Consider the following 12,921-nt stretch of genomic DNA (forward strand, 5'->3'; position numbering starts at 1 on the left):
ATTTTCCGACTAGGACCAAAGTGGATCTAAAATATCAACATGTTGTGTACGTAGACTACACTACAAAGCCATGAATAAAAATACTACTATAATATCTGAATTGCAGGCTGAGACAGTTTAGATATCTATCTCCCCATCTTTCATCCCGACCTTTTCTCCTTTTCTTCCCTGATTCACGTCTAGCATCTGAGGCTTGAGCCTGGCTGCCTCTGTGTGCAGAGCCGAGAGTTGGTGCCTCCACTCTGTGAAGTACACAGAGTGTATTCTGATGGGAAAAACAGTGTCTCCTATTTGTCGAATTAAGTAGAAAAGCTTCTTTGAAGAGTTCTAAGTACAAGTGGAGGAATGACCTTGACTTAGTCATTTCCTTACATTAAAGTGGCCCCTTGTATTCATGACATCACACAGACCAGGTAGAACATTACAGTGAAAACACAGGCTCAGGCAGACAGATTTTAAATCCCGAGTCAGTCTTAATCTTTTTGTTATTTAAGTGGGAATAGTTATACCTACCTCACAGGATTATTGTGAGGAATGTGACTTGCTCCTTGTGGTCACACATTAGTTTGAAAGAAATGTGACTAAAGAGTGGTTAGGATGGTGAGGATAAGAAAAAGAATAGAACAAATGCCTGTGCTTACTAAGCTCTTTACTCATCCTTCCATTCTCACAGTGACCCCCTCTCTCTGGCCACTTTTACAGGAGAGCCACTTGCCAGACTTGCTTGGCTAGTGATAGAAACAAGGTTGAGACCAGTGTGTGGGGCTGGAGAGTCCCCACTCTTCACCATGACACTGCTTCTCATGATGTTGCTACTAATGCTTTAAGTTTGGCTACTGTTACATCGTTCCTAGGGAGTGGTCCTAAAATCCCTCACCACTGAGATGACTTGCACAGCCCTATTCTGCTCTCCTGTAGTTGATCATGTCCAGCCTGTGGTAGAATAGACAAAAGCTGCCCTAGTGAAAAGCTCCTAAGGAAAAAAAAAAAAAGCTGGTATAAAATTGTAGAGCACTGAGCCTCCACTGTGATTTATAGGTGCTGTGGTGAATGGCCAGACAGACATTGGTAGGCCAGGGTTCTGTTTCTTACCTCTAAAGATTTTGTGCCTCCATGGGGTTTTAGTTAGTCCCAGTGATAGTTTTAGGGCTCTGATGAAGGAGGCATAGAAGGTGGTCTAGAGATATCAGCTATTTATTCTCTAAGGACACAAAGCATCCCAGAAATTGTGTCACTGTCTTCACATGTGATGTATATTTGAAGCATTTTTGAAGACTCAGCTCCACATAACAAAGTGTGGAAGTCATTGGTACGTTCCGCCAATTTTTCCCTTGGCAGAGATTGGGCAGGTCCATGTGTCTAGTTCTGGCAGATGAATTGTGAGCAGAAATGACATGTCCCTTCTAGTCTGGAACATTTAATTACCTATGAGACCCAGCTGGCAACATTCAAGTAGGCGACTGCTCTTTCACCCTGCATCCCAAGTGACAGTGATGAGCAGAGGCCCTGGCCAACCCTCAGTAGGCACGTAGTGTGAACAAGAAGAAAAATTTAATGTTTTAAGTCTCTGAAGTTGTTCCAAGGCATTTGTTACTATAGCATGGCATAGCCCATGACTAGCATACACTCCAACAGTTTCCCGTCCTTGCAAACAGCTTGTTTGTACTATTTTTAAAAATGACTTTACATGAGTTAGGACTGGCATGAAAGAATATTAGTGTTGACTTTGGGTATATAGAGTTTTATGGAGAGTAAATAAGTTCCAAAAATAGAGTCCAGTTCCATAGGACTTTGTACCTATTGATTGTACATATTGATAAATCTACCAAAGTGCTGGTTTTATGATAATGTCAAAAAATGTTTGTTTCATTGGCAGGCCATTGTTAGGAGACTCAAACGTATATAAATATTGTTAACTGATACATCAAAATTAGTTGAATAGTCTTCTTCAAATTAGTTGAAGACTCCCTTGAATAGTCTTCTTATCAATTCCTTATTTTTATAGTTTGAAATAGTTCTTTTTAGGAAGACCTACTGACATCTTACCCAACTGTATTACAGATAGGTTAGTGTAGGTGTTGTAGTCAACAATATCATTCCTGTTTACCTGAACCAATTCCTGTCCATTTGCAGCTTTCATCTCAATGTTTTCAAAACCTTCTTAACTTGTTGAGTTTGGGCAAACCACTCACCCCACTGGCCCTGTAGAGTAGTTAGCACGTTTTCCACATACGGAGCCTGCTCTGGCCCAGAGCCTATTTCCTGTTAACTCTATCTTGAACAGTTATCACTTAGAGTTTCTGTGCTTTACACCCTCTCACCCCCTTATCCCTCATCGTGTTCTTCATATTTTTCTTTCTCTTGCTTGTGCACATTCTCTCTCTCCCTCCCTCCTTCCTTCTTTTCCTCCCTACCAAGTCATCACTAATCAGATCCCACCCCAGCTGCATAACTTCAGTTTGAATCTCATAAGTTTCTGCCTTAAGTACATATTCCAGAGGTTTAGGTTTTCACCTTGTGTTCAGAGTGATATGGAGCACGGAGAATAAGTGAGAGAAATTTAACATTGAGGAAAGGAAATAATGGCAGCATTCCAGTCCCTCCACAAGGTATGTTTGCCTTTCTCTTCTACATAAGCTAAAATTTTCAAAACTAAGTAGAAACGCTCTGTCTTCCCCTCTTCCACCCCAGGCTCTGCCAAGTATAACACCTTGAATTTGCTGCATGCTGTTCTCTAGCTCAGTGACAATGTACTGTGGTGCGAGATATAAATTTCATCCTTGACGATGAGAAGCACACTCTGAACTTTGTCAGGGAGCATTTGGTGATTTTTAAACCTTATAATTATCATTTAAAAGGTGGGCCTTTCCCTCAGAGCTTCTAATCTAGTAAATTGTAAGACTTTTGTCAAGATGAAAGAGCATATTTGGGGGAGAAGATGCCTAAGCCCCTTTGGTAGAGAAGTGTGGTTTAAATTTCTCTCCAGTCCACACTCAGCAATATGGACTTTGGCTCACAGGCAGGCCAGGTAGAGGAAAGAATCTCAAGGGAGCTCATTAAGGGAATCAGACTTACATCATGGAAAACACAAGGCAGACAGGGGCAGGCTGGTGGGGAAGACCAGACCAGGCTGTCCTATGAAGATGGGCTTTACTTAAACTGCAACTTTTCACCCAGACCAGTCCAGCTCATTCTTTGTGTTCAAATCTGATGCCAAGAGAGATTAAAAGGTATACCTAAGGCCAGACAGATGATGTCTGAACCAGAGTCAGAATTTGAACCTCCTGAATAACAGTCTAATATTACTCAGACAGTGAAAGGAGATCATAGATGTCAGAGGAATGTACATAAAGGAAAGAAAATGATGGTTTTTCAAGGGAAATTGATGCCTATTATCGAAGTAGCAATAACAGCAACGGTCACTGTAAAAAAATTTTGTTTAAATTTCCCTCAAGTCTTGCAGGAGTGAGTGCTAATACACGGGCTGAGGTTTTCATGTTCTTTCAGCCTTTACTTCCTGAGACAGCTAACTACTCAGGTTCTCACTGCCTCTGCTTGATGGACTTTTGGCTATGTTGACCTCTGGCCTCCCAGCACACCCACCTGACAAATGTAGGCACAGCAAGCGGGGCAAAGGATTCCAAGTCAGCTGAGCAAGAGGTGCAAAGTCTCCGGGGCCTTCAGTAATACTGAATGTTAAAGGAGGACTTGAGGGCACATGGGGATTAGTTTCAAGTGGGTCGGTTAAGTATATGCCGTTGTTGCCAGTTTCCACACAAACAGATTCCGTAACAATGTCACCCAGCCCTTCACAAACTTCAGACATCTTCTCGTGTGTGTCCTGCTCTGTGGTGGAACCACTTACAGGCATTGCCTAACAGCAGTGTCCTTAGGCAAAACTATGTGTATCCTGCCCTTGTAGTGACTGCTGGGCTATGGAAGGGACCTGATGTGCTCAAGGAGGGCATAAGGCTCTGAGGTAAGGTGTAAATGCCTCTTCCCAGGGCCACTGCCCTGGTGTCATTAGGCCCTGTTGGAGTGTGTCAGTAGTCTCCTAAGTAGTTTCCTTGCTCCAGCCTCTCCCTTTCTCAGTACTACCCTCATGGTCTCTCTAGAGCATGGCGCAGATCACTTTGAAAATGCAGCTTAACAATGTTCACTGCAGTGCACACTGAGGAGCATAGTCTTACTTCTCAGTTATCATGTGGCTGCACTGGAGGTGACCAGCACCAAAGCCAGGAAAGAGGGTGCCTGCCATCATGCTGCCTACAGACTGGAGAGAGAAAGAAACATCCACACTCAGTCTCTACACTGTTTAGGACCAACAGGGGCAGCTGCCCCAGCCAAGAGGTGAGGTCTGAGCAACGGAGGGCTCTTCAGCGTTACTCCCATTTTTTTCCTTCCTGTGTTCCTTCCTCTTTACTCTTGACACCTAACCCTTGATCCATGACTTTATTTGTCCCTTCCTCTACCTGAAATGCCATTCTTCCTATGTCTACCATCTGCATTTTCAAATTCTACCATTTTCTCATTGGATAACTCAAAAGGTCCTTTTCCTTTTCTTTTGAAAAATATGGAGTGCTTCATATTGCACAAGGGCCATACTATTCTTCTCTGTAGCCTTCTAATTTTAGTACATGTGCTTCCCAGGAAAGCATAAAGGACCTTCCCCCCCGCCCCGCCACCCTGATCTTTTCATCTCCCCACCTCCCAAGCAAGAAGGCCAGTCTCACTTTTGTGAACCCTGCCCGACTTTACTTTTGCCTTTCTTATGATCAGTATCACTTCCTCCTCCAGCTGCATACAAGGTTAACATTTATTCCATTGGTTTTTGTCCAGATGACCCAACACAGTGTTTGTATAGTGAGCTGTACCTACATACACTGAACTGTATTTAACAGACACTAAAATATTTGTAATATAAGTGAATGAATTAAGGATCGGTACCAGGTGTCTGAGAGCCATCGGAAATTTAGGAGAAGGTAAGAAGGACATAAGCTTTGAGAGATGGGAAGTCTTCCTCTGTGAAGGAAGGCTAGAGATGGAGGTATTTAGTGGCAAAGAGACAAGAAGGCACATTCTGTAGTGAAAGAGATGCATAGTGTGCATCTCTTAATGGGAGCTACATGATGATATGAGTAGAGGGAGGTAGAAGGAGGGGGCGGCTAGTAGGTGCTCTAACCTGGCTCAGAAAGGCTAGCTTCAGAGGAGAGCAGTGGGAGGATTCACTTTGCACTGAGATTTGGTGTTGGCTTCATTTGGCCAAGGCATAGCAACGGTTAAATGCATTGCTCAAATCAAACAGTGAAATGCAGAGAGAGGAGGCTGGGGGTCCAACCTTTGGTCTGGCTTTTCACTAGTGGGTGCCACTCTGAAATGATTGCACAATAAACATTTGTATTTTAAAGCCAACATTAGTCTTTACTGCTTTGCTTTATTACTAGCACAATTGCTTAATAAAATCTGCAGGACCTTTATTACCCGAAATACATTGTGTTTTTCCAAAGAAATATATATGGCTATAAAATATTCAAAGATGAAATATAGAAGAGGCTTCCTAATGCCTTCTAGAAATGGAATTGAAATACACATAGCACCAAATGAACTTATTTCTGCTATTAAAATTCCTAGTTTACCAACTACTTAAAAGGCAAATTCAGGTAAACAAAATAGTCACGTGTTTTCCTTTAAGGGCAATATTTTAATAAGAATAGAGACAATTGATAGACATTTATATCTGGATCTCTTCTTACTGCCTCCATTAAACAGAAGTTGGTTTTTGCCAGTAGTGACCTAGTATATGTGTACAAGGCAAGATAATTAACTGGAAGGGGGCCCATTGCAGAATTGCTTATCCTGTCATATTTAATACCAGCCATGTGTATTCAGTATAGATATACATGTTAGAGGCTTTAAGTCCCCTCCTTGGAGAGAGACTGTACAAAGAGCAGTAAATTACATCTGCTGAAAATAGGTTATGTAGTAGGACTGAGCAGTTTATCCTCAGGACTCCTATCTTTGCCCACAGTAATAGCCTTGGCAGCCACTGGCCCGTGTTGATCCCTAGGCGATAAAGCTCACAGTAGTGCCCTGCCACCAGAGTAAGTGAATTGTTTAGTTGGATGCATTACTGTGCTGAATATGTGGAAAAGCAATTAGCCTCCTGAGGGTCAGTAGCTGATATTTTATTTCAAAACATAGAATGTGCTCAGATATAATCGTGAGAGTTAATCAGACTCCTCTGTAGTTGTATAAGCAATATTTTGACAAGGGGGGGTGGTTCATTTGAAGCTGGGAGTACTGAAAATTATGAATAAGGGTGGACTAAGGAACTACCAACTAAGTGATTTTCTCTTGGGTTTACTTTTGATTTTTTTTTTTTCTGGTAGCTTATTGTCATTTCAAGTCTCACTTCTTGTAGCTATTGAGATGATTTTTTTTCCTTTAAATGTATTTTTTGTATCTTTGAATTTTCTTTGTAGACTTCTTACTCTCATCAACATCACCATATTCACCCAGTTTTCTGCACTCACCCTTTGGCCATCTTTAATATCCCTGCCACTGTTAATTACATGCCAGATTCCATCAATTCTCTCTTTAGAAATGGTTCTTAAAACCCACACCTACCAGCCTAGTTCCAACCAAAATCTATTAGAATTCTAAATGGTTAATGTGGGGGAAAAAAATTCTGAGAGGGTCAGGAACCATCCCTCAGCTCAGAAAGGTTACATTGCCCAACTCATCTTAGTAGCAGATCTAGCACTGAAACTCCCTATAGTCCTGGGCTCTAGTCGTATATGGTGCTAACTGACATCGTGTTGAGACTCTTGCAAACAGTTTCTCAACTCCTTGCCCTGCTCCAGGGCTCTGGCCCATCAAGCCACCGCTCTGTTGTGCCCCAAGATAAATCTTTCCAAATTATCACTTTTGTCACTGTCAGTTTCTTCCTCACTACCCATTGCTCGTAACTCTAGTTTTTCATTTAAGGGTCATCATAGTTACATTTCACTTGATTTTACCAAGGCACACCCATTATTCCAGCCATTCACTCTTTGTCCTCTCAACTTATCGTGGTCATTGTTGGGCCCACCTCTCTGCTCGTATTGTTACTGCCGTGTGGAATGCCTATTCAAACTTACCTTTGAGATCCTCCTCAATGTCAAATGTTTCCTGAGATCTGTCATCACGGTTCTAAACTGTGCTGGCCGCCTGCTCCTGGATGGTTATTCTCTTCTATCCATCTGCAGCTGAATGCTTACCATGGTGCCGTGGAGGCAACCCAAAGACACAGCTTAGAGTCTAACACAGGCATTAAAACACACACAAAAATAATTCTGACACGGAGTAGAATGTAATAAATACTATCTTTTAAAAGATGTAGGTTAAGTTAGGCTTGTTTATACTAGTTAGGATTTGTCTCTATGTCCAGAGAGAGAAAGTATGGTATACTGGTTAAGAACTCACACTTTGAAGCCAGAGAATATGTTGCCAATAACTAGCTGTGTGGTTTGGGGCAGTACTTAACCTTATGTGCTCGACTTGCTCATCCGTGAAGATGGAGATAATAAAAATGTATACCTCCCAGGGTTACTGTGAGGGTTAGATGAGTTAACATGGGAAGTGCAAGGAGAGTGCCTGGCACATAGTAAGCAACAGATAGGTGTTAGCTATTATTGCCTCATTGCCATCATCACCATCATCATCATCTCCATTGTTGTCTCCTATATTTGACTGCAAATTTCTGAAGGACAGAAATCACAAGGTTAGTATCTCCCTGAACGTGTGTCAACATTTGAGTGCAACAATAGCTAATCCATTCCCTTACTTAGCCCTCACATTTGCTTCAATATCAGTATAGTAAGCACCTCTGTCTCCCCACCACGCCCCGCTCCCAGGCCTTCCTGTGCTGCCACAGCACTATTTCAGGACAGTGTTCTAAAACAAATTGGCTGAAGATGGCTGTGTTGAGAATCCCCAGGACCACCCCCAGGATTGATGATTCACTGGAGGACTCATAGGACTCAGCATCTCATCATCTAGTTTGGCTGTGACTTATTACAACAAAAGGACATAGCAAATTCAGCAGAGGGAGGAGGCTCATGGGGCAAAGCGCAGAGGAAACCGGGCTCTGGCTTTCCAGAGTCCTCTTCCCGTGAAATCTCGCAAAATGCACTCGTTGCCTCAGCAGTGAGTTGTGACAACATGTGTGACATGTTGTCCATCAGGAAAGTTCATTAGAGACCCACTGCCCAGGGTTTCTCCTGGAATCTGGTCACATAGATACCCTCTGCCTAACACGCACAAAACTCTACACTCTCCGATGGAAAGCAGGTGTTGAGCATAAACCGCATTGTCTGCAAACCGTGTAGGCACAGCCAGCCATTTGAGGAACGATGGGATGACTCCTGAAATCCAAATTCCCAGATGCGAGGCAAGGCCGGCCTTGAGAAGAGGCCTTTCTAAGGAGAGCAGTCTCCGGTTTGCTGTGCTGACTCCTTTCTGCACAATGACACAAGCTGAAGTTACATGTTGAGCAAGCTTTTGTCTAATTGGAGTTTTACAGGAAAAAGACAAATCTCATCCCTATTAGCATATTTTAAGCATTTCATAAATGTTTGGTGATGAAATAATGTGAGAAAGAGAGATTTGAGGCCAAAATTTTGAGAGGAAAAATAAATCAGAATTCGAAAGAGAATTTTGGCGTAAATTTTCCCATAATTACTGCATTCAAAGGCTCACATCTAACATCTGTGTCATGTTTTCAGTTCTTTGTGACTGAAATGCACGGCCAAGCTGAGAGGTTGGACATGTCCTGAGCCCCCTGTGCTTAGAGAGGGTGGGAAACCTAGAGAGGAGCATGAAGGCGACAGCCAAAGGGTGGTCTCTGGCCTTTGGACTCCACACCCTGCATGTATTTCTTTCACACAAGAAAATGAAGCTCAAGGATAAGCCTCTCCTTGGCCTTCTCCTGCCCAGCTCTGTTCATGTTACATGCTCTTAGCATCCGCTTCCGTCCTTCCTTAAACTGGACAGGATTCCCTCTACAGCTGTTAAAAGGGACGGACCTGCAAGCTTAAACGTTAGTACATCTTGCCACTCTTATTGTATGTTTTTACAATTCCTGTTTCCTTTACCTCTTACTGTATTCACACCCCATTTTGAAACACCAGAAGGACATGATTGACTGGTGCGGTGTGTTTCGTCTCTGACTAAGGAGAAAGTTCATTGTGCCAGATTTCTTTGACCTTGCCATTTCATACTTAAAGTTTTATCTGTTTCAGCCTTCTTCCAGGTGTTCATGCCCTAAGGCAGAGCTCAGACTCTGGACAAGGTTGCCCATGTTAAAAATCCCAGCACTGACAGTTCTAGCTTTTTGAATGGAAACTAGAAACTGTTCCTCAATATAGGAACAATAATAGTACCTATGTAAGTACTAAGTAGTACCTATCCCAGGATGTTTGTGGGCTTAAAGGAGATACTGTATTATTGGTTCTAAAGTACACCCCCACTGCATCCCCCCCACACACACATACACATATTAGCATTTGTGAAATCAGCATACTTCTTACAGTCAGTGCTGCATCAGAGGTTAACTGGCAGCTTTTTCTTTCTTTGTGGTACATTCAATAATGATGCATCTTAAAATCAATGGTATTGTAGATTACACAAAATACTATTAAAAGTATGCAGCACTTAACACAATGCCTAGCAGGAAACAAATGTTCAGGAAGGTGAGTTGTTATTGTCGTTATCTATGTCTTTATCATCATCAAACAGCGTCCCTCCAGGAAGGAGATCAGCTAATATTCATGTAGTGTTTTCTCTGTTAAGTTTCTAATTCTTAGAACACACAAGACAGAGATCCTCATCCCCATTTTACAAGTGAGGACAGAGAGGCTCAGAAAGTCTGGGCAACTTGCCTTCCTGCACAGAGCTACTGAGGGCCAGACCTGAGAGTCTAGCCCAGGAGTTTATACACCATGGCCACCAGCCAAAATCAGCCAGAAGCCTTTTTTATATAGTCTATGGGTTGTAAGTGGTTTTTGCATTTCTTAAGAGTTGTCAAACATCAAAAGAAGACTAATATTTTGTGATACGTGAACATTATAAGAGATTTAAGTTTCAGTGTCCATGAGTAAAGGTGTCATAGTCTATGGTGGCTTTTGCACTACAGTAGCAGAGTCAAGTCATTGCAGCAGGAGCCACATGGCCCACAACACCTAAAATATTTGCCATTTGGAAGTTTGCCGACTTCTGGTCTAGTTCTTGGCACTCTGACATGTGTCCTTTTGAGGAAAGTGAGCGTCCCGTTCACCTTTTTGTCTTCCATATTTGGTAGGCACTCAATAAGTGTTTGGTAAGTCAAATTTCTATAATTGCTCATAAGTCTAAAAAGTAAATCTCAAGTCATGCTAGTTACCATGGCATCAGATAAACAGCAAAATAAAATGATCATCTGCTCAAGGAGAGGAAAACCAGTTACAGAGACTCTCCAAAACATTTTTTTCATATAAGTTCACATTTGTGTTGCAATATCTCTTAGGGAGTAAATAAAATAAAGGAATTCCCTAAAAACAAGGCCACGTTCCCGGGAGCAGCTGAATGGGTAAATAAGTTTCAGGTAGGAGATATTTTCAGGAAATTGAACACTTGGTTTCCTGCCTGTCAGCTCTTGAAAGGTCTGCTGTGCCACTGTAGGACCAAATGCGGATGGCAGGGGGTGCGGATGGCAGGGGGTTCAGTTGCCAGCTTTTAACTTTCAATAGGCGTGCGGAGAAATGAGTCCATAATGTTCTGGCTTTGAAGGCCCTGTTGGATTCAAGAGATCAATCAAGTTATTAAAACTAAACCAGGATCGATGTTTCCTCTGCATTCAGTGTTTACAAGGTAGGCAAGAGTAGGCACACTGACGGTCACTGGGGGAACTTGCTTAACTTGGAGTTTGAGCCAGTCATCAGACACATGAGCCCACTGTCAGGTGAGAGGCGCCAAGGGGAGTGGGAAGCTCCACTACCTCAGACTGAAGAAGGGGGGTGGCATGGGGCATCCCAGGAGCTTCCTGTGGTTGCAGCTGTGGCAACCTTGGACCAACGCAGCTGGCTGGTACCCTGAGCAGCCCCAACAAGTTATGGCCCTCCCTCCTTGCCCACCTGGAGACAGCTTTCTCTCAAGTTCAGAGGTCCCTCGGGAGAGAGCCCATTCTTCACTCCTGTGTAGAGAAAGCTTCATGCAAAGTCAGAACCAAGAGCCAAGGCCACCTGCCCTTAGAAGTCAGCATGTACCCCCTCTACCCCTGTCAGATTCAAAGTTACTTAAGGACCAGCTTAAGAGTCTTCAAAAGTTGTTTCAGTGTTTAAATTGTTTTATTAAATAATTTCCCTTTAAGTCATTTCCCTGAGAATTTTAATTTTATAAAAGTTTTTTTATTCCTAGATATGGCTAACCACCTTTAGCTTTATAAAGAAAATCAATGGAAAAATAAGTTTAGGGGAAAAAAATTCCTAAGACTTCTTTTTGAAAATGGAAGCATATGTTATATTCCATAAAGTGTTCAGTGGATTATACTGTAGTCCAGTCTCTAATAGTCGTCTAATAAAATGGGATCATTTTCCTTATAATTTGCCTCTTCTCCCAAAAGAAAAGTGTGATGCTTAACAAATATTAATTGTGGTTACAATGTACTGAGTTTTTCTTCTCTTTTTTTTCTCTTGAATGTAGAAGTATACCTATATGTGAGGGAAATTTTCACAAGAAAAAGGTTACACTTAAGATATATTAAAAACCATTTCTAGCATTGAAGCAATGTTGTTTCAACACACACACTTTAAGTATGAAGCATTTCAACAGTCTTTGGGTTAACATGCCTGTACAGACTAGTCTGGGGACCCTCAAAAATGTGGCTTCTAAGTGAGAACCTAAACCTATGTTTATACCATCAATTCTAAAAAGCAAGTTACACATGAACTTTTGGAAAACATTTATGATGTGAATATTTCCTTGAACATAGCATTGCAGGAAAATGACAAGGAAATAATGGTGATTTTTAAAATGCTAGGGCTGTAGTCCTTTTTTGTCATAGTTTTTTTTCCTTCCTTTTATTCTTAATTAGGGACCCTGCAGAGTGGGACGTAGGATTCACTTGATTTTATCAGTTCCCTTCTGCCTGGAATGTCCCATCTGTCTTTAGAAGAAATAGTTGGAAGGGATTATAGGAATTATCAGCTAAGCTAAATTATTTATGGGGATATTAAGAAGAAAAAAAGTAGTTTCTTAAAAAAAATGTAAACTTCACACTTTAAGAGACAGACATAATTAGGTTAAAAATAGAACTATCTCTGGGAAAGACTGTAGAATTTTAATTAGCTCATCACTCTGAGCAGTTCTGACGTGTCAGCAGGTTGGTCCCAGAGGGGATGCCAGGATTTCTGTGCTATGTACACGTTTTTGTCGTTGTTGTTGTTTGTAGGTTTAAGTAAAAATAGGAACTGGTGTGCAGCCTAAACAAGCTGCCTGTATAGCCCGCCTTCTGAACAGCACATATCTCAGGAACTAGAATAGCTGCCTACCCTATTTAGAACTTCCTCTTCCATCTGGCATTTCCGCTGGTGCTTGCTCTTTCCTGATTCATATTATTCTTGTCCCTCTACCACTTCCACAGCTAATGATTCCCCATTTTATTGGAATCTTTTTGCATAATTTACTGCATTGAAAGATTTGTTTTAAGTTCCCTGAAATCTTACAGTTAAATTGCCCATCCTTTACTTTTTTTTTTTTCAGCTTTTAATCTCTCTGACCCATTTTTTTGTTGTTGTTGAAATCTGGCCAATTTGACAGAAATGAAAGTTCTTTTTAAAGCAGTGTTTCTTAGTCTTCTGAATCTTTTTTGGGTCAGAGACACCTCTGAGAATTCAATGAAAACTT

The 12,921-nt window shown here is 41.7% G+C and overlaps 1 protein-coding gene and 1 pseudogene across 1 annotated transcript in view; one reads left to right on the forward strand and one right to left on the reverse strand.

Moving 5' to 3' along the window:
• SLC22A23 (solute carrier family 22 member 23) overlaps positions 1–12,921 on the forward strand; it is a 175,575-nt gene that overhangs the window by 66,360 nt on the left and 96,294 nt on the right. The window lies entirely within an intron of this gene.
• On the reverse strand, positions 4,568–4,658 carry LOC112477725 (annotated as a pseudogene).

This window comes from Pteropus alecto, unplaced genomic scaffold (assembly GCF_000325575.1).
Source record: "Pteropus alecto unplaced genomic scaffold, ASM32557v1 scaffold121, whole genome shotgun sequence".
Taxonomy (NCBI): domain Eukaryota; kingdom Metazoa; phylum Chordata; class Mammalia; order Chiroptera; family Pteropodidae; genus Pteropus; species Pteropus alecto.